Below are 23,714 nucleotides of genomic sequence, written 5' to 3'. Positions count from 1 at the left end.
GGTAGATTCTTTACCAGCTGAGCCACAAGTTAAGCCCTGTTTTACAAAGATGCTTCTTACATCTATAGATTAATCATTTGATACTTTTAGCAAGCAGCAATTGAAGAAAACCAATAGTAGTATCAGGCACTATGCTTTTTGAGTCATTATCCTTTTGGATACAACATTCATTTCCATAAGAAGGGTTTTTAAGAATATCTTATTTGTGTACTACCATAAAAATTAACTTTGATAAACTGATGTATTTACATTTACTATTTTAACATGATACTGAAATTATGATTCATAGTTTTATCTCTACATATGAATAGCATCTATTCTTGCCAGGGTTTGAAATATTTGATCCAACTGTTCAAATATATTAATTCCATAGACAGATTTTCCTTTGGAGATGACTGGCAGTTTATCAAAATCTCTTTCTTTTTCCTTAGCACACAGTAGGATTACATCTCCCAACCTCCCTTGCAGTTAAATGTGGCCACATGACCCAGCTCTAACCAATGAAATGTGAGCAGGCGTCATTTGTCTACCTCTAGGTTTTGCTCACATACCCTTCCATGCGCTCCTCTGTGGTATTTTCCCTCCTACCAGCTTAATGGAGACAATAACATAGTAAAGCTATAAATAAAAGAAGTTTGGATGCCGGGCTGACTATCAAGAGGAAAGACATCCTCCCAACTTAAACACTCAGCCAGGACTGCTAAATGAACAATAAATAAAGTGGTAACACACTTTCGAATCTAGTTTTTTTTTTTTAAGCAATTAGCCAATCCTAACTAATGTACTTGGAGAAAAGTTGGAAGAAATATATAATGAGATTAGGAGAAAAGAAAATAAAGGATGAGACTAATAGAAGTCACAGGGTTAAAAGAAACAAATTTCAGTAACCATTCTCTATCTGCTGCCTGCACAACAGATCCCAACAGCACCTAGGACAGGTCATGGGTGCTGGAATGGGAGAAGGAAGAGTCAGCTCGAGGCAAGAACATTTCCTGCTGCTCCTCCTATATTACCTTCTTCACGCCCATCTCTTTTTCTAGTATGGATGGAGCAAAGAGCCCAGCCATCAAGTTTGTCCTATTCTAGTGCCTGCCTTGTGGCCGAGGTGGAGAAAAAATGTGCAACTATTTTCAGAGACTCTTAGGACAGTCTGATATTCGCCAAGGACAAAGTGAAAGCACTGCCTTTCTTGAGATGGAAGAAGATAGAAGACTTTACATCTGGTCCACTTCCTGTCTCCACAGTCCCTCTTCATTCTCTCTCAGCATCTCCTTAAATATTACCTTGCAGAATCACAGTGTCAGCTTCTTCCTTCCTTCTCACTATAAACATACTTTTTTTCTATCCATAACAAACAATCACACACACAAAAAAAATGACAATTAAAAAACCACAATCATAAGACCTGTTTTGTAAATCTGCTACCTTGAGTAGCTCATTTGCTTTTTACCTCTTTAACTCCTCATTTATATACCACCTATTCACTCTTTCAGTCATTATTTACTAATTATTTATTGTATTTATTTTTAGCTATTGTATTTATTATTTATTGTATTTATTGTATTTATTCATTAGCTATTAACAAAAATATATTAAATATTAGTTTGTTTCAAATCTAATAACATGGTTCTGGAGGCACAAATATAACAAAGACAAAACGTTTGCCTTTGATGATTATACAGAACTGAGGAAAAAGACAGACGAAAATAATTATACAGCAAGATGATTTTTTTGTAGTCTAGATACAATTAAAGGGTTATGAAAGTGCTTCCTCTCTCAAAAGGCACAATTAATACTACCTTTCAGGCTGGAGAAGAAAGCTTAATAGAAGGAATGACATTTGAATTGAAAAGACACAGGCTTTTATAAGTCAAACAAGGGGAAAATGAATATTTAGGGAGAAATAACAAAGGCAATAAGCAATATGAGACAAACATGGCGTACAAAGAGAAATTGAAGCTGAAGAAACTACAAGTAGTCTGCTGTGGTTAGGATGAAGGAAAGAGAGGGACTGGAGGTTGTCCAAAAGAGGCTACTTAGAGTCCTATTTTGAAGAGTCTTATTGAGCTTGAAACTTTATATTATAGAAAACTTTTAAGAAGGGGAGAGAAATGATCTGATACATTGAAGAAACTTCATGGTGGAAAATCAGATTATGTAAGAGTCAGGAAAATGGAAACTCATCAAAGTTTCAGACAAATGTTGCTGTTGTTTAGTTGCTCAGTTGTGTCTGACTCTTTGCGACCCCATGGACTGCAGCACACCAGGCTTCCCTGTCCTTCACTATCTCCCAGAGTTTGCTCAAACTCATTCCCATCGAGTCAGTGATGCCACCCAACCATCTCACCCTTTGTTGCCCTTTTCTCCTCCTGCCCTCAATCTTTCCCACTGGAGGCCCGTGCTGAAGGGGTTAGTGTTCAGCACTTGTATTATAAAGCACTTCAGTGACCAGAAAAGAATTTTCCCTCTTCTGCTTAAGCAAAAATTAGATTTCTTATTGGCTTTCACTCCTTCCCCAAACTGACTGAGAAAGGCTACTGCAATAGGTCTACAGAATTTTCTGAAGGCAACCATCTTTTAAGAATTCCCACAAAAATCCTCCCTTATTAAGGAACTTGTAGTCACAGCCAAATGAAAGGACTCAATGCATAATAACCATTACTTTTATTCTAAGCATTAGAAAAAATGCTCATCAGAACCAAGATTTTGTCTTTTCCAATCTCCATCTGGCCAAACTGTGAAAAGGCCAGACTTAATAACAGCATCCTTTGAACAAGAACTACAGCCTTTTTGCAGCAGGTGGTTCCCACCTCTGCCTACAGAATTGCAGCCCAAACAATCTGCTCAGAATTGCAGAGAACTCAAGTAGAATGTGCTTATGACTCAGGCTGTTAAGTAGGAGGACTGTTATTGTTATTTTAACTCGTGCCAGAGTATGTGGGCAATTCTCCCTCTTTCTGTCTCGAGTTAACCAAGAGACATCCCTCTTCAAAACCTCACCCCTGGAATAGATTCTTACTCATTTAGAGCCAGAATGGTTTGGGGTCTGGGTACGACTGCCAGCTGATAGTGGAGATTAGAAAAGGGAACATCTGATATTCTCACTTAGCAACAAAATTGACTTTTAGAATGCTTGAATCTGCCTTTAAAATCATTTGCACAGAGTGCCGTAGACGAGAGCTGAATGCTGATGAGATAGTAGTCAGCACAAGTCAAAGGTACTTGTTTTCAGAAAGGATGGTGAAAATAGCAAGTCTTCTTTCGCTTTCCCTTAACTGTTGGGGTATTGTGGTCCTACTGTTTGTCTTTCTCTTGCCAAATGTTCTCAACAGTGCAAATACTCATCAAGTGCTGCCACTAAGGAATATTTTAACAATGAAATAAAAAAATCAGCCTATTTTTACAGAATGTTGTCTTAAAGGATAAACTTCACCCAACAACATTTCAGGAAAAGGTGTAAATCTATTCTGAAGATATAGAAGTATCAAAAAAATGACAGGATGTGGCAAATATTAATATTATTCGGTAGACAAAAGATGACATGGAATAGGAAAATAAATATTTTCTGCTTTTAAAATCGTTTTCTCATTTCCACTTAGCTAATTTGTCTCTGTTTTTCTGATGCTATAAATTAAGATTCAAGATTATATATCACTAGGATACAATATTGTCAAAATGCTATAAAAGTATGCATCAAAAGAGGCAGGAAAGTTCCTCAGCATTCCAGAAGTGATGGGCAAACTGAAAGAATCCTGAAAAAGGCAACAACCATCACTGGTGTTCATTAAAGATAATGTGTGTATTCCAAAGTAACCCTTGCATACCTCTCTAGTCCTTCAAAAACAGAGGGTCCACCAAGACAGACACACCAGTCCAGAGACAGCCCAGAATATCACAATGTCAGAATATCACATTACATCGCATAGAGAGGATATGGAGATGACGTCAGGGAGGCAGAAGATGTCAGCTGATACAGCACCTTGTCGGCCACAGTAGGAGTGTGGGTTTTCTTCTGACTATTAAAGACAGCCAATGGTGAATTTTGAACAAGAAAGTCATATCAGGTGATTCATAAAAGATCAGACTACGTGAACAATAGATTATGCAAGAGCAAGATTGAGCATAGGAGGCTACTGCATTAGCTAGGGTGAGAGAGAGTGGATTCCAATGAAACAGGTAAAGACAATGAGAAATGGTTAAATTCTAGACAGAGATGAGCTTATTACTGTTACTATCTGTGATGAGGCTTAATTAGGTAAAATACTATGCCTCTAATAGGCAGTGGAGTCCAGAAATAATGCAACTGTCAGGGTTGTTTACTATACTCTAAATGTTTACATGGGGCTTTTGTGTCAAAAAGATGCTGATATTAAAAGAAGTAGTAAGACTTAAATGTCAAAGAGATATATCAATCTTTATACTAAGAATTACATGTATTAAGTTTGAAACATTCAATTCTAAATTTTACAAAATAATCAGTAATATTAGCAGACGATTACAAAGATTTTGACATTTACAAAGAATTTTCACTCCTGTTATCCTATTCAGTGTTAAGATAGCATAGCAAAATAGAGATATCTAATAGTCACCTTTATGGTATCACTGAAGGCTGTTCTCAATAGCCTGTTTTTCTCTCTGGGTAGATATGGTACCTTCCTTACTTTTCTCACATCAGTCCCCTCAACTTTCAAAAAACGATCCTAATATTATTGGTGGAATCAATGAAACTGCTATTTATGCATCAAACAGGCCATGTTTCCTCCATTCTTTTTCTGGCAGGCAGCTTAGCTTTGAAGTCTGAGACAGATGAATTTGAATCTAGGCTTTGCAACCACTATATGATCTTAGTAAGTTTCCTGAAATATATGGGCCTCAATTTCCCACCTGCAAAATTGCATTGCACTCGTGACCTGCAAACTGTACAGCAAATCTTAGATGTATTTATATTTGCCCAGCAAAGGTTAGTTTCTCTCTTCTTTCTCTCCCAACCCTCAGAGTAGTAATTTATTCCCTTCAGGAAACAGAGCAGTGCAAGTGGGGTCTCTTTGCTCCACACCCTCTCCACCATTTATTGTTTGTAGATTTTTTTGATGAGGGTCATTCTGAATCGTAGGAGGTGATACCTCATTGTAGTTTTGATTTGAATTTCTTTAATAATTAGTGATGTTGAGCATCGTTTCATGTGTTTGTTGGTCATCTATATGTCTTTGGAGAATGTCTGTGTAGGTATTCTGCCCATTTTTTTGATTGGGTTGTTTATTTGACACAGTGGGGGAATAAGAGGGTGGGATGAATTGAGAGAGCTGCATTGAAACATGTATATTACCATGTGTAAAACAGATAGATAATGGGAAGTTGCTATATAACACAGGGAGCGCAATCCAGTCCTCTGCGACAACCTAGAAGGCTGGGATGGGGTCGGGGTGGGAGAGAGAGTCAAAAGGGAGGGGATGGTTGATTTACACTGTTGTACAGCAGAAACCAACACAACACTGTAAAGCAATTATCATCCAATCAAAAATACATTTAAAAAGAAAATTTAAAAATTATGAAATATTCAATGTCTATAAATCTTACTGGTATATATTGATATTTCTTTTACCTTAAGTGAACTGTGAAATTAAATGTAGTGATAGAGAAAAATAAGGAAAAAAACATCCTTTTTTAAAAGTTTCTCTGATGATTTTTGAAGGGAATATGAACAATTAATATGGGCCAAACAAGAGTGTTTTTCTTTTATGCATCTTTTAAATTTCAAAGGTAATATTTACCTTTGTAAATATTACCAAATATTGTATTTGGGAATAGTCAGTATTTCATCTATGGAGAAATAAAACAGATTGTAATTATTGCATTATGGCAAAAGCAGTAAAAATATGAATACCATTACTGAGCAAGCTACTCAGAGCCAAAAAAAAAAGAAAAAAACCCAAGCCCATAACCAAATGTTTTTCTAATAGGAAAAAAAGAAACAGAAACAGAATTGGCATGATATCACATATTAAGATATTTGGATCTCTTATAAAATTCAAGAGATGTTTTGAAAGCCACACTTAAGCCATTTTAGCTTTAAATCTTCCTAATGCTGAAAGTTATTTAGAAATAAATAACAATACTGAGCACCAGATGACTGAAACATTAAAATGAGTCAACTGTTTGACACAATGAGTCAACCAGATCTTCATATATTAACACAGATGAATGTCTAAATACAGTGCTGGGTGAAGGCAAGGTACAAAAGAATGTCTACAGTATGACACCATTTATGTAAACTTTCAAAATGTAAATGATCCTATGGAATATTATCTCACACATATGTCATTAAAGTTAGGAAGTCATTAACCACAGGGAAGCTATACCATCTTCAGTGTTGTGACACATTTTAGGAAAAAAGGAAAAGTTTATTTCTTCAGAAAAGATTTCAACAAAGCTGAATGCTAGCATGTTTTCAAATTCATGGGGCTGATACTTGGGTATTCATCATAATATTTCCTGTGTGTGTGTGTTTGTGTACGCGTGTGTGTGTGTCTGTGTATGTGTGTGCGTGTGTTTGTGTGTCTGTGTATGTGTTTGTGTGTGTTTATGTGTGCATGTGTGTGCGCGTGTATGTGCATGTGTTGTGTGTGCGTGTGTTTGTGTGTGCATGTGTTTGTGTGTCTGTGTCTGTGTGTGTGTCTGTGTGTGTGTCTCTGTGTGTGTTTGTGTGTGCATGTGTTTGTGTGTCTGTGTGTGTCTGTGTGTGTGTGTGTCTGTGTGTGTGTTTGTGTGTGCGTGTGTTTCTGTGTGCGTGTGTCTCTGTGTGTGTTTGTGTGTGCATGTGTTTGTGTGTCTGTGTATGTGTGTGTGTTTGCGCTCAGTCACATAGTCATGTCTGGCTCTTCGGTGACTTCCATTCTGTAACCCACCAGACTCCTCTGTCTATGGGATTCTTCAGGCAAAAATACTGGATTGGGCTGCCATTTCCGTCTCCAGGTGATCTTTTCCTACACAGGGATTGAACTCATGTCTCTCTGTGTCTCTTGCATTGGCAGGTGGAGTCTTTATCCCTGCACCACCTGGGAAGTCCCAATATTTCTTATATTTCACTCTGAAAATTTTGTAGATTTTCTTGATTAAAAATAAAATAATAAAGAAATAATGAAAACAGTAAAGTTCATATTGCTATGGCCAATTTAAGACTGTATACTCAGTAGTTCCAACAGCAAGAAATTTAATGAAAATGCATTTTTCATCTCCTAGAATAAGAAATCATTCATCTTTATTTTTTTGGTAATATTATTTTGCTTTTATCATAGGAGTTGAGTCTAAAGAAAGATAGGAAATCAAACAAAATATTCTTTCTGCTTGTACACTGAGCTAAAATATATAGATGTTCCTTCATTTATTTATGCAATAATTGTAAAGTAACAAGTACAAACATTAAATAAACTTTGTCTGTCATGACTTTTTTGGTAAATGCATTGTAATTTTTCTTCCTTAAATTCAGATAGAACCAACTCAAAACAAAGGAGAATCTGATGACTAGACATTTATATCACAACCAGCCTCACAAAAACAGCTGGGCTGATACTTTATCCAGAGACTTGCTCCCAGACCCAAGTATACAACCTTGGGTGAATCTCTACAATTACCTGCCTCCTTTCTGTCTGCCTCATGACCCAATCTACAAAATGAACATCCTTATAGCTACTCACAGGGCTGTTATAGGTTTAGTTAATAAGAGCTAAGTCACGTAGGACCACACCTGGCACACAGTAAGTGTTGAGAAAACACTATTGGTTTTGTTAACTATAGCAGGAGAGACAGGCTTAATTCAATCCTCATTTCAGAGAAATATTTTTTTGTTATTTTACTATGAAAGCATTCAAAACACTACAAAAGTTCATTTTAATAATCCTAAATCTATTAGCTATAAAAGGCATATATCTTTTCCCTTATTAAAATGAACTAAAGTTTATTTAATAAAGATTTTTTTAAAAAATACAGTTAATAAGTGGTTATTTTTCACATTTATGTGTAACTCTTTTACTTTAGAGAGGCTAGGGTCTTACCTGTTCAAAGAAGTGGTAAAATGGTAAAGTTCGTTATATTGTGTTCTCAAAAGGTTGGTAATATGTTCTGGTTTCTTTCTGTAAAAAAAAAGAAAAAAGGAATTTAGGAAATTAATAATTTAATCTCTGATCCATGTGTTACAATTACATTATGTAGGTCAATATCAAATTCAACTCATGGCTTTACTCTTACATTGTGTAAATATGAGACTATGAGGTGAATTTTATGATGGTTCTTAATAGTTATACACTGAGCATTTACAAAGAGCAAGGTCCTTTTCTGAGCGTTTCAAATAGAGAAGTAAAAATGCTAACCATTGCAGACTTTTTTTTTTACTTTTTAGCTTCACTGCAGTGAAGCTTAATAAGTACTATATCCAAGAAAAAATAATATTTTAAATTGTTTAAATTGTTTTCAGCTAATAAATAACAGGCAATTGTAATTTCTCCCAAGAGAATATATTCATCCTGGTAAATCGTTAATTATGTCCAGTAAGCTTTAAAGGTCTGGGCCTTTAGCCCAGTCTGCATTGATTCTCTACACTCAGGCTGGAAGAGAAATTTTTTTTTAAATCAACTAATTACATTTTCTTTCTAGAGTACTAAACTTATTTTGACATTCAGGATACTAAAAGTCATTCTGGATTAGTAGTTCTGCTCAGAATTCCACGAAGTTAAAGGGGTAGAACTGAGACCCATTTTTAAGTTGTGCTCCCTTACAACTGAACTGTGGTGCTGGAGAAGACTCCTGAGAGTCCCTTGGACAGCAAAAAGATCAAACCAGGCGATCCTGAAGGAAATCAACGCTGAATATGCACTGGAAGGACTAATGCTGAAGCTGAAGCTGAAGCTCCTATACTTTGGCCACCTGAGCAAAGAGCTGACTCATTGCAAAAGACCCTGACGTTGGGAAAAATTGAGAGCAGGAGAAGAGGATGAAGAGGATGAGATAGATGGATAGCATTACCAACTCAATGGACATGAGTTTGAACAAAGTCTGGGAGATAGCAAAGGACAGGGAAGTCTGGTGTGCTGCAGTCCATGGGGTCACAAAGAGTTGGACACAACTTAGTGACTAAATGAAAACCTTTTTTAAAATAGGTGTCTAAAGCTACACATCTCTGTGTGTCTTCACCAAGGCTTTTGTGATTTCACACCTGGTAAAACAGACCTCATCACATTCTCAAAGAAGATGCTGCTCTAATAGTAAGGAGCCCTCAGATTCAAACTGATAACTATTAACTCTTCTTAATCACCACAGATGGTGATTGCAGCCATGAAATTAAAAGATGCTTACTCCTTGGAAAGAAAGTTACAACTAACCTAGACAGCTTATTAAAAAGCGGAGACATTACTTTGTCAACAAAGGTCCATCTAGTCAAGGCTATGGTTTTCCCAGTGGTCATGTATGGATCTGAGAGTTGGACTATAAAGAAAGCTGAGCACCAAAGAATTGATGCTTTTGAACTGTGGTGTTGGAGAAGACTCTTGAGAGTCCCTTGGACTGCAAGGAGATCCAACCAGTCCATCCTAAAGGAGATCAGTCCTGGGTGGATGATGTTGAAGGATGATGTTGAAGCTGAAACTCCAATATTTGGTCACCGGATGTGAAGAGCTGACTCATTTGAAAAGACCCTGATGCTGGGAAAGATTGAGGGCAAGAGGAGAAGGGGACGACAGAGGATGAGATGGTTGGATGGCATCACCAACTCAATGGACATGGGTTTGGGTGGACTCCAGGAGTTGGTGATAGACAGGGAAGCATGGTGTGCTGCAGTTCACGGGGTCGCAAAGAGTCGGACACGACTGAGCGACTGAACTGAACTGAACTGAACTGAACTGAAAGACCCAGAAGAAAGGGCAAACTTGGAAAGACACAGAACAGGGGGTTCAGTTCTTCTCTGTAATCCCTCAAAGAAAAATGTGCATATGGACATAAACAGACAGGGGTTTGATGCAAAAGTGACAAACATTGACCAGGTCAGGAGCTGCATTAAGTGCTTTTACATATATAAGTCACTTAACCTGAAGGAATTCACATACAATGTACAGTAGCAAACAAATCTATTAATGCACATTAAAGACAGAAAGGCTTAACATTTTAAAAATGAAGACAATTTTGCAGGCAAGAAGAAATATAGTAGAATTCTCCATTCTCTCAAATAACTTGATAGATATTTTAGGAAAAAAATATTCAACCACCCAGAAGTCTGTACATAGCTATCCTTTTTTTAAAGTCTTGCTCAGTGATTCTCAAATTTGGAATATATATATATATATATATATATAAAATATTACTATACAGTTCTATACACAATAAAACTCTATTATATAGAGTTCTATACACAATAACAAGACTAAAGAATTTTAAAGGGTAGTTTTGATCAAAAGCAAGTGAAAACCTCATAGGTTGATTTCAGAACAAAATAAAAATGGTAAACCAGCTCTGGACCGTGTTCAGAAAGAGTCTTTGGGTAATTAATCAGTGAATACTAAATATGATTATCTCAGTAGATACAGAAAAAGCCTTTGACAAAATTCAACATCCATTTATGATAAAAACTCTCGAGAAAGCAGGAATAGAAGGAACATACCTCAACATAATAAAAGCTATATATGACAAACCCACAGCAAGCATTACCCTCAATGGTGAAAAATTGAAAGCCTTTCCCTTAAAGTCAGGAACAAGACAAGGGTGCCCACTCTCACCACTACTATTCAATATAGTTTTGGAAGTGTTGGCCACAGCAATCAGAGCAGAAAAAGAAATAAAAGGAATCCAGATAGGAAAAGAAGAAGTAAAACTCTCACTGTTTGCAGATGACATGATCCTCTACATAGAAAACCCTAAAGACTCTACCAGAAAATTACTACAGCTAATCAATGAATACAGTAATGTTGCAGGATATAAAATTAACACACAGAAATCCCTTGCATTCCTATATGCTAACAATGAGAAAAACAGAAAGAGAAATTAAGGAAACAATACCATTCACCATTGCAACAAAAAGAATAAAATACTTAGGAGTAAATCTACCTAAAGAAATGAAAGACCTATATATAGAAAACTATAAAACACTAATGAAAGCAATCAAAGAGGACACAAGTAGATGGAGAAACATACCGTGTTCATGGATTGGAAGACTCAATATTGTGAAAATGGCTATACTACCCAAAGCAATCTATAGATTCAATGCAATCCCTATCAAGCTACCAACGGTAGTTTTCACAGATCTAGAATAAATAATTTCACAATTTGTATGGAAATACAAAAAACCTCGAATAGCCAAAGCAATCTTGAGAAAGAAGGATGGAACTGGAGGAATCAACCTGCCTGACTTCAGACTATACTACAAAGCCACAGTCATCAAGACAGTATGGTACTGGCACAAAGACAGAAATATAGATCAATGGAATAGAATTGAAAGCCCAGAGATAATCCACGAACCTATGAACACCTTATCTTTGACAAAGGAGGCAAGGATATACAATGGAAAAAAGACAACCTCTTTAACAAGTGGTGCTGGGAAAACTGATCAACCACTTGTAAAAGAATGAAACTAGAACACTCTCTAACACCATACACAAAAATAAACTCAAAAATGGATTAAAGATCTAAATGTAAGACCAGAAACTATAAAACTCCTAGAGGAGAACATAGGCAAAACACTCTCTGACATAAATCACAGCAGGATCCTCTATGACCCACATCCCAGAATATTGGAAATAAAAGCAAAAATAAACAAATGGGACCTAATGAAACTTAAAAGCTTTTGCACAACAAAGGAAACTATATGCAAGGTGAAAAGACAGCCCTCAGACTGGGAGAAAATAATAGCAAATGAAGCAACAAAGGATTAATCTCAAAAATATACAAGCAACTCCTCCAGCTCAACTCCAGAAAAATAAATGACCCAATCAAAAGATGGGCCAAAGAACTAAACAGACATTTCTCCAAGGAAGACATACAGGTGGCTAACAAACACATGAAAAGATGCTCAACATCACTCATTATCAGAGAAATGCAAATCAAAACCACAGTGAGGTACCATTACACACCAGTCAGGATGGCTGCTATCCAAAAGTCTACAAGCTATAAATGCTGGAGAGGGTGTGGAGACAAGGGAACCCTCTTACACTGTTGGTCGGAATGCAAACTAGTACAGCCACTATGGAGAACAGTGTGGAGATTCCTTAAAAGACTGGAAATAGAACTGCCATATGAGCCAGCAATACCACTCCTGGGCATACACACCGAGGAAACTAGATCTGAAAGAGACAGGTGTACCCCAATGTTCATTGCAGCACTGTTTATAATAGCCAGGACATGGAAGAACCTAGATGCCCATCAGCAGACGAATGGATAAGGAAGCTGTGGTACATATACACCATGGAATATTACTCAGCCGTTAAAAAGAATTCATTTGAATCAGTTCTAATGAGATGGATGAAACTGGAGCCCATTATACAGAGTGAAGTAAGCTAGAAAGATAAAGACCAATACAGTATATTAACGCATATATATGGAATTTAAAAAAGATGGTAACGATAACCCAATATGCAAAACAGAAAAAGAGACACATATGTACAGAACAGACTTTTGGACCCTGTGGGAGAAGGCGAGGGTGGGATGTTCTGAGAGAATAGCATTGAAACAAGTATACTATCAAGGGTGAAACAGATCACCAGCCCAGGTTGGATGCATGAGACAAGTGCTCAGGGCTGGTGCACTGGAAAGACCCAGAGGGATGGGGTGGGGAGGGAGGCGGGAGGGGGAATCGGGATCGGGAACACATGTAAATCCATGGCTGATTCATGTCAATGTATGGCAAAAACCACTACAATATTGTAAAGTAATTAGCCTCCAACTAATACAAATAAATGAAAAAATAAAATAAAATAAAAGTATATTAAGAAATAAACTTAAAAAAAAGAATACTAAATAAAGTATCATCCTTTATTTCTTCTTTAAATTCCTTCTTTTCCTTCTTTTTTTAAATTTAAAGAAACAATTTATTTATTCGGCTGCTTATGGTCTCAGCTAAGGCATGTGTGACCTTTCATTGTGGTGCATGGACTCTCTAGTGGTGGGCGGGCTCCCCAGCTGAAGTGCACAGGCCTAGCTGTTCTACAGCATGCAGGATCCTAGTTCCCTGACCAGGGATTGAACCCGTGTCCCCTGCATTGCAAGACGGACTCTCAACCCTGGACCCCCAGGGAAGCCCTTCCTTAAATTCTTCAATGTGCATATTTTTTTCATTTCATCTTTATGATTCTCAAATCAATGTGCACACATGAATACGTGTGCAAGTACACAATTATATATATGTGCATGTATATTTTACCCTAGTAAAAATAGGAATTCCACAGAACAGAGGTCAACTAACTATGGTCCATGGACCAGATCCATTCTGATGCTGCCTGTTTTTCCTAATATAGTGTTTTGGGCACACAGCCATGTCCATTCATTTCCTTGTCGTCTACGGCTGCATTCACGCGCCACTGCCAGAGCAAAGCAGTTGTGACAGACTGCGTGGTCCTTCATATATTTATATATCATCCTAAATACCACTATCTGGCCCTCCACTGAAAATATTTGCTTACACCTGTTATCAAGGGACATGTTTGTCAATTGAGTAACACTAAAAACAATATTAAAAAACAATCTCCTGGCTTTTAAAGTTTTTTTTCCAAAATTAACTCAATAGTTATATATGAAGGAGAGAAATTCCAGCCTTAAAGACTTAAAAGCTAATTTCATTCCACAGGAATTGGAGAATTATTGGCCACAGCATGAGATGATTATTGGAAAGCTAAAAGTACCCAGTATCCATTCATCATAAAAATAATGCCCCATTTACCCATCATCCATATTTTTGTGGAGTTCTTTGGTTTATTACAAAATTAAAATGACTATCTTTTTTCTAGGCTTTATTTTATGAGAAAAGATAAATGTCATTTGGGAATTATTTTTAAAAAGCAACTTATGGCCTATTCCATAAGGCATATAAACTTGAATAGCTGTTTTAAATTAACATAGTGCAGTTAGAGGTGATCATTTTTATTCCATATCAAAAGGTTTAAATCAGCACAATTTTGTTAAGAATATTATTTTCCATAGTTTTAGTATTTGATACAGTGGCTGAAACGTCCCTAAAATAATCCTAGCAAATGCTTATATGGCATTTATTAATCTGCAAGACATTCAGAGAATGTTCCAAGCACTTCATATACATTAATTCACTTATTCCTCTCTATCACCCTCTAAGTAGGTAACTCTTATTCTTCCCATTTTACAGATGAGAAAACTGAGGCCAAGAGAGTTTAAATGCCCTTCCCAGCATCACACAACTAGAAAGTGGCCAAGCCTTTCAGCCTTGATAGACCCCAAGAGTTGGTTTCAGGTCTTCAACTCTAAGGACAAGTTCAACCATAAAGGCTTTGTGGCTTCTCTGAAAAGTGGTATTTCATCTATGGAAAATTGCAATTTATTGAAAATACTTAGCATACCTATTATTCAATATATTCAGCTTCTTGAACAAACTGAAATTTACTCAGTTGCTCCACTGATTGTATCAGGTTTGCTTATGCCACTTTCCAGAACCGCTTAGAACTGGATTTGAACACTGCTGAGAATCATGACTGACACCTGACAACTGATTCACAAGATATAAGGGCTAGCCTACAGGTGATACAGGACAGGATGTGCACTGGCTTCACAAAGTCAGATGAGTGCATCATTGAAGGAGGAACCCAGGACAAACACCTGTTCAGCTATAAACAATTCAGCTTTTATCAGGTGGGTTATTCAGATAAATAGGATGTGCAGATAGTGCACTTAGGCTGCATAGAATATATACTTAGCTGTGGTATATTTATATGCAAGGTGTGCTTTTCCCAACTGATACAAGAACCCACGTTTCATTCAGCAATAAAATAATGATGAAATCTTTCCTGAATTGTGAGACCAGAGTATACTTTACATTAACCTTTGAAATACATTCTAGCATTAAGTTTCATTTGGTTATTTTTCATGTTTTGATAGACTTTTGTCAGATAACCTAAACATTGAGATGCTTGACATTGCTGGAATCCTGAAAAGCATTTCTTTAGGCTAAGCTTAACGTCATCAGCTAGTGTTAGCTCTCAAATAAACTAATATTAACATCATTCTCCACCTCTATCAATATGCTTTATGAGATTTTGAATTTTGAACAGTTCATGTAAATCAGTGCACTTGTCCAGGATAACAAGATTTCAACTAAATGGCCAATACTGCTGGGAAAATATCCACAACCCAACAGTCTTTAAACAGGAGAGTAGCTACCAACATAAACCATTTAGTTCAACATGCTACTCAACCATTTCTATCCCCTAAAGGTTTAGAAGCAGTTCATTATCACTGATTATCCATGAGTAACTGAAAGCCACAGTGAACCAAACTCACTGCTAGTTGAACGGATCAGAGAAAGGATCTTCTTTTTCTGCCAAAGTTCTCTTAGGAGAACATTATGTTTCTTGCAAAGGAAATATGCTTAAAAATGTACAACTGAAAGAACTAAGGGCAGTTAACATAAGCCCTATTCAAAACATACAGTCTCCAGTTGACCAGAGAATCTAGGTAAGATTGACAGAATTTTCCCTTTTAATCCCCAGACCTGTTATTTCAAGCTATTTCCAAGGACTAGCAGACTGCATTAAGGTGACTTAATAGAAATTAGCTAGTTTTGTCCAAAGACTCTCAACATAATTCAGGGAAGTAAAAAGAGGATACAAATAGGTGAAAGATAAGGGACTGGATTAGTCAGAAAAGTCAGGCTTAAGTCACTGAGTCTTTAGAGAACGAAGGTTTATAACCTATTCATGCAAATCCTGATGTAAGCAGAGTAACTCTCCAGGCCACCTCACTCCATGGTGATGACCCAGCAAACTGTGTATATTCTTCTTATGGCTCAACTAACTCATGGCATCTGAGATTACTGCACCAGTAGAGGAAGACATCTGGAAGGTTGTGCACTGGCCCCTCAATGCTTCAAGGAAATGACACTCATCACTGCCTCTCACGGCCTCCTGACTAAACCAACCACAGGGGCTCTGGCTAAATGCAAGGGGTTGAGAAACATAAGAGTTAGAAGGAGATTGGGTGAGCAGTACAATTTTCCATCACAAGAGTAAAAAAGGCATGATGAGTTACCCAGTGGCTATTTTAGGGTCATCTTTAGATTCCTTCCTTGTTGAAAAGGGTTGACAAGAAATAATGCTCGGTGATAATGAGCTCAGCTAAAAACTTATTTTGCTAAATTAACAAATGCTGACTCTGATTGGATATATATTTGTTATATATATTTGTTATATAAATATTCATCTTTTTAAATGTTTTCTTAATATGAGTTGACCCTGAATATAAAGAACCTTGGGCATCAAGAGGCTACCCATGTCAGTGTTTTCATTTACTAATGCATTACACTGTTGTTTTCTGCTCAGAAATCAGAATATATCTGAATAATGCTTCTTTGCTTGACAAAAAGCCATCTGTTTGTTTCTAATTTTATATGAACATCAACCATTTTTAAAATGGTAGATTAAGTTAATGCAGATGCACAGGTTCATGTGGTGTAAAGAGAAGGGTCTGGGGATGGAAACAAGGAAACAAAGCTGCCATGAAACTTATCATGCCAGAATGTCACTTCATGATTTCACTCTCAGGTTCAAAATTCTTCTGTCAAAGTGATAAAATCTAAGTTTCTTGGCCTGGCCCGCAAGGACTTGCATGCTGCGACTGTACTTTTTCAAGTTTATCTCCAATTTTCTACCACCACAAGCCCTCATCTCTTCTTAGGCTAGTTACTCTGTAGACCTAATAAATGCCCTTTCCATTCAAGCTTCACATTTTTCTTCTTCTTCTGTGAAGTCCTCTTCTTGCGTCCTTGTCTCTCCCTCTCCCCCTTTTCGTACTTTCTCTATGTCTGGCAAAGCCTTGTTGAACTGAAGCTCTCTTCTCTAAGAACACTCCCTAGTCACCTCCAAGAATGTCTCTGTCCGCTGGCTCCTGGTTCTTGTTTTTATCACTTATTTGGCATTCATATAGACTATCCCAGGTGGCGCTAGTGGTAAAGAACCTGCCTCCCAATGCAGGAGACATAAGAGACTTGAGTTTGATCCCTGCATTGGGAAGATCCCCTGGAGGAGGACATGGCAACCCACTACAGTATTCTTGTCTGGAGAATCCCATGGACAGTGAGCCTGCTGGGCTACAGTCCACAGGGCTGCACAGAGTTGGACATGACTGAAGCAACTTAGCATGCATGCACACCTTCTGTTGTTAATTGCAGCTTATTGAAAAGGAAACAAATTCATAGGCCACCCTTTTCCCTGCTTTATTTCAATACTAGAAGTTATTGTTTAGTTGCTAAATCATGTCCTGCTCTTTTGTGATCCCATGGACTGTAGACCACCAGGCTCTTCTGTCCATGGGACTTCCCAGGCAAGAATACCAGAGTGATTGCCACTTCCTTCTCTGGGGGATCTTTCTGATCCAGGGATTGAACCCTCATCTCCTGCATTGCAGGTAGATTCTTTACCACTGAGTCACTAGGCCACTGAGCCACTATTGATTTCTAGAAGTCATTGGTTCCTATCAAATATATGGATTCTTTTTCTTCCCATAGTATTTTAAATTCAAAACAAGTGCAACTGGACAAAAAATATTAAGCCATACAAGAACATACAAAGCACTTCAAGTAAGGCTGTCATATTATCAAATTGTCTCAAGAGGTATGAGCAATTTCCACTTCTATTTCCTTAGCCTATCAACAGCACCGTGTACCATTTATTTGTTTAAAGTCCACCCCATCCCACCCCAGCTACTCTATAAGCTCTAGGTGGGGAGGAGTCATTTTCTTTGGCATATATTCTCCTTTGTACTATGATACTTCCTGTCTAAAAGCAAGTGCTTAATAAATATTCATCTGAAGATGAAAAATTGAGGTATGTACTCCAAAAAATTAAATACCTTACTTTTGTGTATATGAATTTCTCTGTTCTAAGCAATGAAAAGTCCTTTCTACCTGGCTGTTTTCCTGATTTGAAAATGGGTGATTAGTAAATGTTGAATGAATGAATAAACAAAAAAAAAATGATAGCAGTGATGATAGTAGTTTATCTTCCTAAGCATTCTGATGAGAACTTGGTTAAATCAGATCTTTGAAATAAAAATAACACCTATTTTGGACACGAGAGCTGTTAGAACCTTGGCCTATGACCTACTGGCTGCAGACTACTGGGCAGACCTTTTGACTTTTTGAATCCTCAGTTTTATCATCAGTAAAATGGAGATTATCCATGCAATTTCCCTTACAGAGTTACTGCAAGAATTAAACAAAATCATCTGTAGAAAAGTGCACTGACAATTGTGATGTGTCAATGTCAACCTTCAGATACTATTTCTTCACCACTTAGCACAACTACATACACTTGTGAAGATATTACCTATTAGCTTGTACAAAGTTCATGCTGATGTGAAATTTCTTAGCTTTCAACTCTTCTCTTTTTTGCTTTGCTGCCAAATTCCTTTTGTAAGTTCTTAGGACACGTGATGTCTTTGGGGAAGATTATGCTTGATAAAGAAAGCATCTCATTCACTAAAAGCCCCAATTTCACCTGCTGGGAGCAAACAGTCAACCTGCAGCAGCACACCAGGAAAGCATTTGGCTGACCTGGGTGACAGAGCACCAGGCTATTCTGGGGGGTCACTGTGAGCTCACAAATTCCAGCTGTGGCCTAAAGAAATAAGAATTCAGTCAACTGATTATGATCATTGCTTGAGCTCCCGTACTCTCTGAGGATGACATTCTTGACTGCTGGATCATTTGAAAAGACGTACATTGCTAAATGTCTCTTTTCTAAAAGAGGCTCCACCAGAGAGGGAAAATACACTCTATTCTCAGTCATCTGACCGGAAAAATGAAATTCTGGCAAATCTACTTTTTGCCCGAAGAGCTAAAGCTCTGAAAGCAGAGGGATTTCATCAACTGACTGGCGTCTTGGGGTGGAGTTTACAATTAAGGGTGATCTCCAGCTGGTTCAGGTTCTTCATCTGCTGCTGCGTATTGTTCAAGAGGCAACCCATGAGAATTTAATTAGCACAGGGGGCCTCAGTGGGCACCCGCCCCTCCCACCTTCTGTAATGCTAATTTGAAATATCTCCTTTTCCTCCCTGAAGTTATTTTCTGAACAGTGGCAGCCAGCATTTTATTACTAAAGAAATTGCCAGTAATGACCCATTTGAAAAAGCCAAGATTTCTTAATGGAGTGAGAATATGACTTACTTGCTGAGAAAATATATCAAAATAAAAGCTAGCCCTGAAATGCGCCTGAATCCACTATATTAGCACTCCTGGGTGTTTTGGAAATTCTATAACAGTATTTGTGTATGCAAGATAATATCCCAAAAGTAATCTTAGAAATATTAAAACACACAAGGACAGAGCATGAAGATTTCACCAAAAGGGGAAGACTTGGCATGGAGCTACTGGTAACAAAGAAAGGAGGGGGGAGGTTGCCTTCCTATAAATAGGAGGCAAAGGAGGGAACAGATCCTCTGCTGGGGAGTCCTTTCAAAGGTTTTCTCCACCTCTTCTATTATTCTGTCAGTGGCCATGTAACTCCCTCTTTTCTGCTCTTTTCAGAAGAGTATTCTATTATTATGCTTTATTTAAGAGGCTAGGATTTAAGTAAATAAATAGACACCACAGGGTTGAAGAAGGGCAGTTGGAATGGCGGGAGGAGGGCAGAGAGAGACAGGGCTGGAGCCAGATGTCAGGGAAACCGAGCAGTGCATGCTCATGAAAGGCTTTTACCTAATGCTCCCAGCAGCCACTTGACATCTACAATCAAGCCATATGTGACTGATTTATAAAAAACATTTAAAAGTAAGATTAAAGTCTAAGCTTTAAAAAAAAAGCAAATAAACCAATGAGATGGCAAATATTCCAGCTGCTCTAATTACGGTTGTTCCGAAGGAAAAGTGAGGGTTGCCAATGCCTTGTTTGGGTTCCCCTGGGCTCGCCAGGATCACATCAGCCACTTTTGATATTTGCAGACACAAAAGTTTGCTTCAGAGGTAGGGTTTTACCCTCACACTCTGAGAATGCTTTTTAAACTACTGTAGGCCAGTGAACATGCAACCATTTTTTTCCATGCAACCATTTTTAAACAAAATTATTGCAGCTTTAAAAATGTATGCCTGGATCACTTTGCTGTACGTATGAAACGAACACAGCATTGTTACTCAACTATACTCCCACTTTTAAAAATGTATTATCTTTTAAAAATGTGGCTTCCCAAATTTTTTAAAAAATGTATGATCTTTTTAAAATATGGCTTCCCATAATTACAGTACAAAAATCTTGGAGGCTTAGGGTGGGCCAACTATGTGTGCCACGTTACTCTCCCCACATGCCAACTGGCCAACCCACCTCCAAGTGTCTGCCTAAAACAGTGAAGGCCAGCAGCAGGTCCTGTGAGTGCCCGCTGTACCTAGGGATGGGCGTTCTATCATCTTTAGCCGAGTCTTGACTTTAAGGGCTTTTAGAAGTACCTTCTTAGTGAAGGAGTGCATATCCTACAGGATAGTGGTTTTGTTTTGTTCAGTTAATTTGTTGATGACTTTATTTTTCCCATCTTACATCCATCCTAGTTTCAATGTAATGTCAAGCTGAAAATCATTCAGCTAAAAGAAAACTTATGCATCTAAAGAAAAGGAAAAACAAAAGAGTAAAAATGGTTAAAAGAGAGAGTGGAAGCCGTGTTTGATCTCCTGTTTGTCTCACATTTTGGATGCTCTATGTGGTCAGCACAAACTTGCTGCTTTCCCCACACACAGTAAGTCTGTTCCGAGTTCTTCAACTACCTCCAGAAATTCACTGATTAGCTATCACAGTAGAGCACAGACAGGAAGGAGTGAAGACTCATTAGATCCATATATAACTTTAAAATAACACTAAACTCTGAAATCCTGGAGAAGAAAATGGTGATCCACTCCAGAATTCTTGCCTGGGAAATCCTATAAACAGAGGAGCTCGGCAGGTCCATGGGGTCTCAAAGAGTTGGACATGACTTGGCAACTAAACAACAACCAAAAAATCTGAAATACAGATTTCTACTAAATTGTTTGTAAGAAAACACATATATTCCATTGCAAGAACAAAAAATAAGGAACTTTATAAGTGTTCAGTTCATTTCAGTTCAGTCACTCAGTCGTGTCCGACTCTTTGCAACCCCATGAATCGCAGCACGCCAGGCCTCCCTGTCCATCACCAACTCCCTGAGTTTACTCAGACTCATGTCCATCGAGTCGGTGATGCCATCCAGGCATCTCATCCTCTGTCCTCCCCTTCTCCTTCCGCCCCCAATCCCTCCCAGCATTCAAGCTTCACTGCCCTACACCAAGGGGGAAATTGGTGGGGGGGTGGGAGGAATTGGGAGATTGGTGTTGACGCATATACACTATTGATGTAGGCTTCCCTTGTGCTCGGCTGTAAAAGAACCTGCCTGCAATGTGGGAGACATGGCTTTGATCCCTGGGTTGGGAAGATCCCCTGAAGAAGGGATCCCCCACTCCAGTAGTCTGACCTGGAAAATTCCATGGACCGTATAGTCCATGGGGTTACAAAGCGTCAGACATGACTGAGGGACTTTCACTTTCACACTGTTGATACTACGTATAAAATAAATAACTGGACTTCTCTGGTGGTCCAGTGGTTAAGAATCAGCCTCTTTGTGCAGGGGACACCAGTTCATCCCTGGTCCAGGAAGATCCCACATGCTGCAGGGCAGCTAAGCTTGTGTACCACAACTATTGAAGCCTGCGAGCTCTAGAGTCCATGCTCTGCAACAATAGAGGCCATCACAATAAGGCAAGGCACCGCAACCAGAGAGAAACAAAGAGTCAGCTCATAGCAACAAAGATCCAGCACAGCCAAAAATAAATAAAAACTTAAGATATATATATATATATATATATAAAACTAATGAGAACATACTATATAGCACAGGGAACTTTACTCAATGCACTGTGATGAGTTGAATAGGAAGGAAGTTCAAAAGAGGGGAAATATGCATATGTACAGCTGATTCATTTTTCTGTACAACAGAAACATTGTAAAGCAATTGAACTCCAATAAAAATTAATTAAAAAAAGATTCCCTTGGAAACTTGGAAATGATATTTTAATGTCTCAAAGGAGCCTGTGCACAATCACAAAAGATCTTTCACTTCTCACCATGTTCTTGAACATTCTCCTGACTGTAGCATCACCTAACATTTTCTAAAGTTCCAGTGTAAATATAAATGTGTATTGACTAGTTCTCTCATTAACTGAACATAGTATTTTCTATAGATGGCTACTGAAGAGCCATGTTTCCCATGGGACCAAAAGGAATAGCATGTTTATCATTATATATGGAGGGTGATAAGCCCAGTCATATCAGACCCAGGGAAAATTTCTGGTTTCCAGTTTCCCAGAGAATTGGTTTTGAACATTATCCAAACCAATAGTCATTTCTCTTAAATAATTAAAATTCTTTTCCCCCAAAGAAATAATCTGTGAAGGTATCTTCAAATAAATCATGTCATTATAAGAAAGCTTCCTTAAGAGTCAAATTCAATTTCTTAATCTGATGATTTCATAACAGAAATGCAAACATTTCAAAAATTGGCACTAGAATAATAATTAGAAACTTTGGTTTCTGTCATTCTCTAAATGTCAAGAGTTGATTAAATTATATTTATTAGCAAAGAGATCTGGACTCTTCACAAATAAAAGCTTATAAAATAAATGACTGTCAAGATTTTAAAAATTTGAGTAATTTCATTATTAGTGTCCAGTGAAGGTGTTGAATGAAATGAAGCATAATTCAAGTGATATCACATACATATCACAGATTGATCAACCTTAGGCAAAAACCTGGTAAAAGCTCATGTTTTAAAGAAGCCCCACAGACATGTCTTCCAGCACCTCTACTGGGTTACAATAAATTTTCTTTTTTTTGTTAGATGGTGACTTGGCCATCTGATGCAAAGAGCCAACTCACTGGAAAAGACCCTGATGCTGGGAAAGAATGTAGGCAAAAGGAGAAGCGGGTAGCAGAGGATGAGATGGCTAGATAGAATCACCCACTCAATGGACATGAATCTGAGCAAACTCCCGCAAACAGGGGAGGACAGGGAAACTTGGAATGCTGGGTCCATTGGTCCAAAGAGTTGGACATGACTTAGCGACTGAACAACAACAAACTGGTAGATTTTAGTGTCATTTTGCATAATGTAACTCTTGGTTTTTCCTTTATATTCTCTGCTTGTTAAATTGTAACAACTGGAAGCAATTTTCTTATATTCACACTATTCCTACCTATAAAGTGTTACCTCTGGAAGCTTCTTTTAGAAATGTGTCAGACAGTTGTACTTAGCAAAATAAGCTCATGTGTTACATGCTGTTCATTACAACCCTAATTGTTGATGACCATGGATTTTGGTGGATGTTAACTGTGACTGTAAGATTCATATATAACTCCATTCATTTTCTATTTTCTGGATAATTCTTGTAGTGGGTCACTAATACAGCAGTTACAACAAGAGGTTGCTTTACAGAATGAAAACAAAGGA

General features: G+C 37.7%; 1 protein-coding gene across 26 annotated transcripts in view; it reads right to left on the bottom strand.

Annotated features, from left to right (window-relative positions):
* The window catches only part of MAP2 (microtubule associated protein 2), a 291,617-nt gene that overhangs the window by 93,853 nt on the left and 174,050 nt on the right, over positions 1 to 23,714 (bottom strand). For all 26 annotated transcript variants that reach the window (XM_070458561.1, XM_070458560.1, XM_070458567.1 and 23 more), the window contains one exon: positions 8,052 to 8,129. The gene's annotated coding sequence lies outside the window, so the exon portion shown is untranslated. The remainder of the gene's footprint in view (positions 1 to 8,051; positions 8,130 to 23,714) is intronic.

Source organism: Odocoileus virginianus, chromosome 30, assembly GCF_023699985.2.
Source record: "Odocoileus virginianus isolate 20LAN1187 ecotype Illinois chromosome 30, Ovbor_1.2, whole genome shotgun sequence".
Lineage (NCBI taxonomy): Eukaryota > Metazoa > Chordata > Mammalia > Artiodactyla > Cervidae > Odocoileus > Odocoileus virginianus.
Note: the sequence above shows the minus strand (reverse complement) of the source record. Positions and strands in the feature narration are given on the sequence as shown.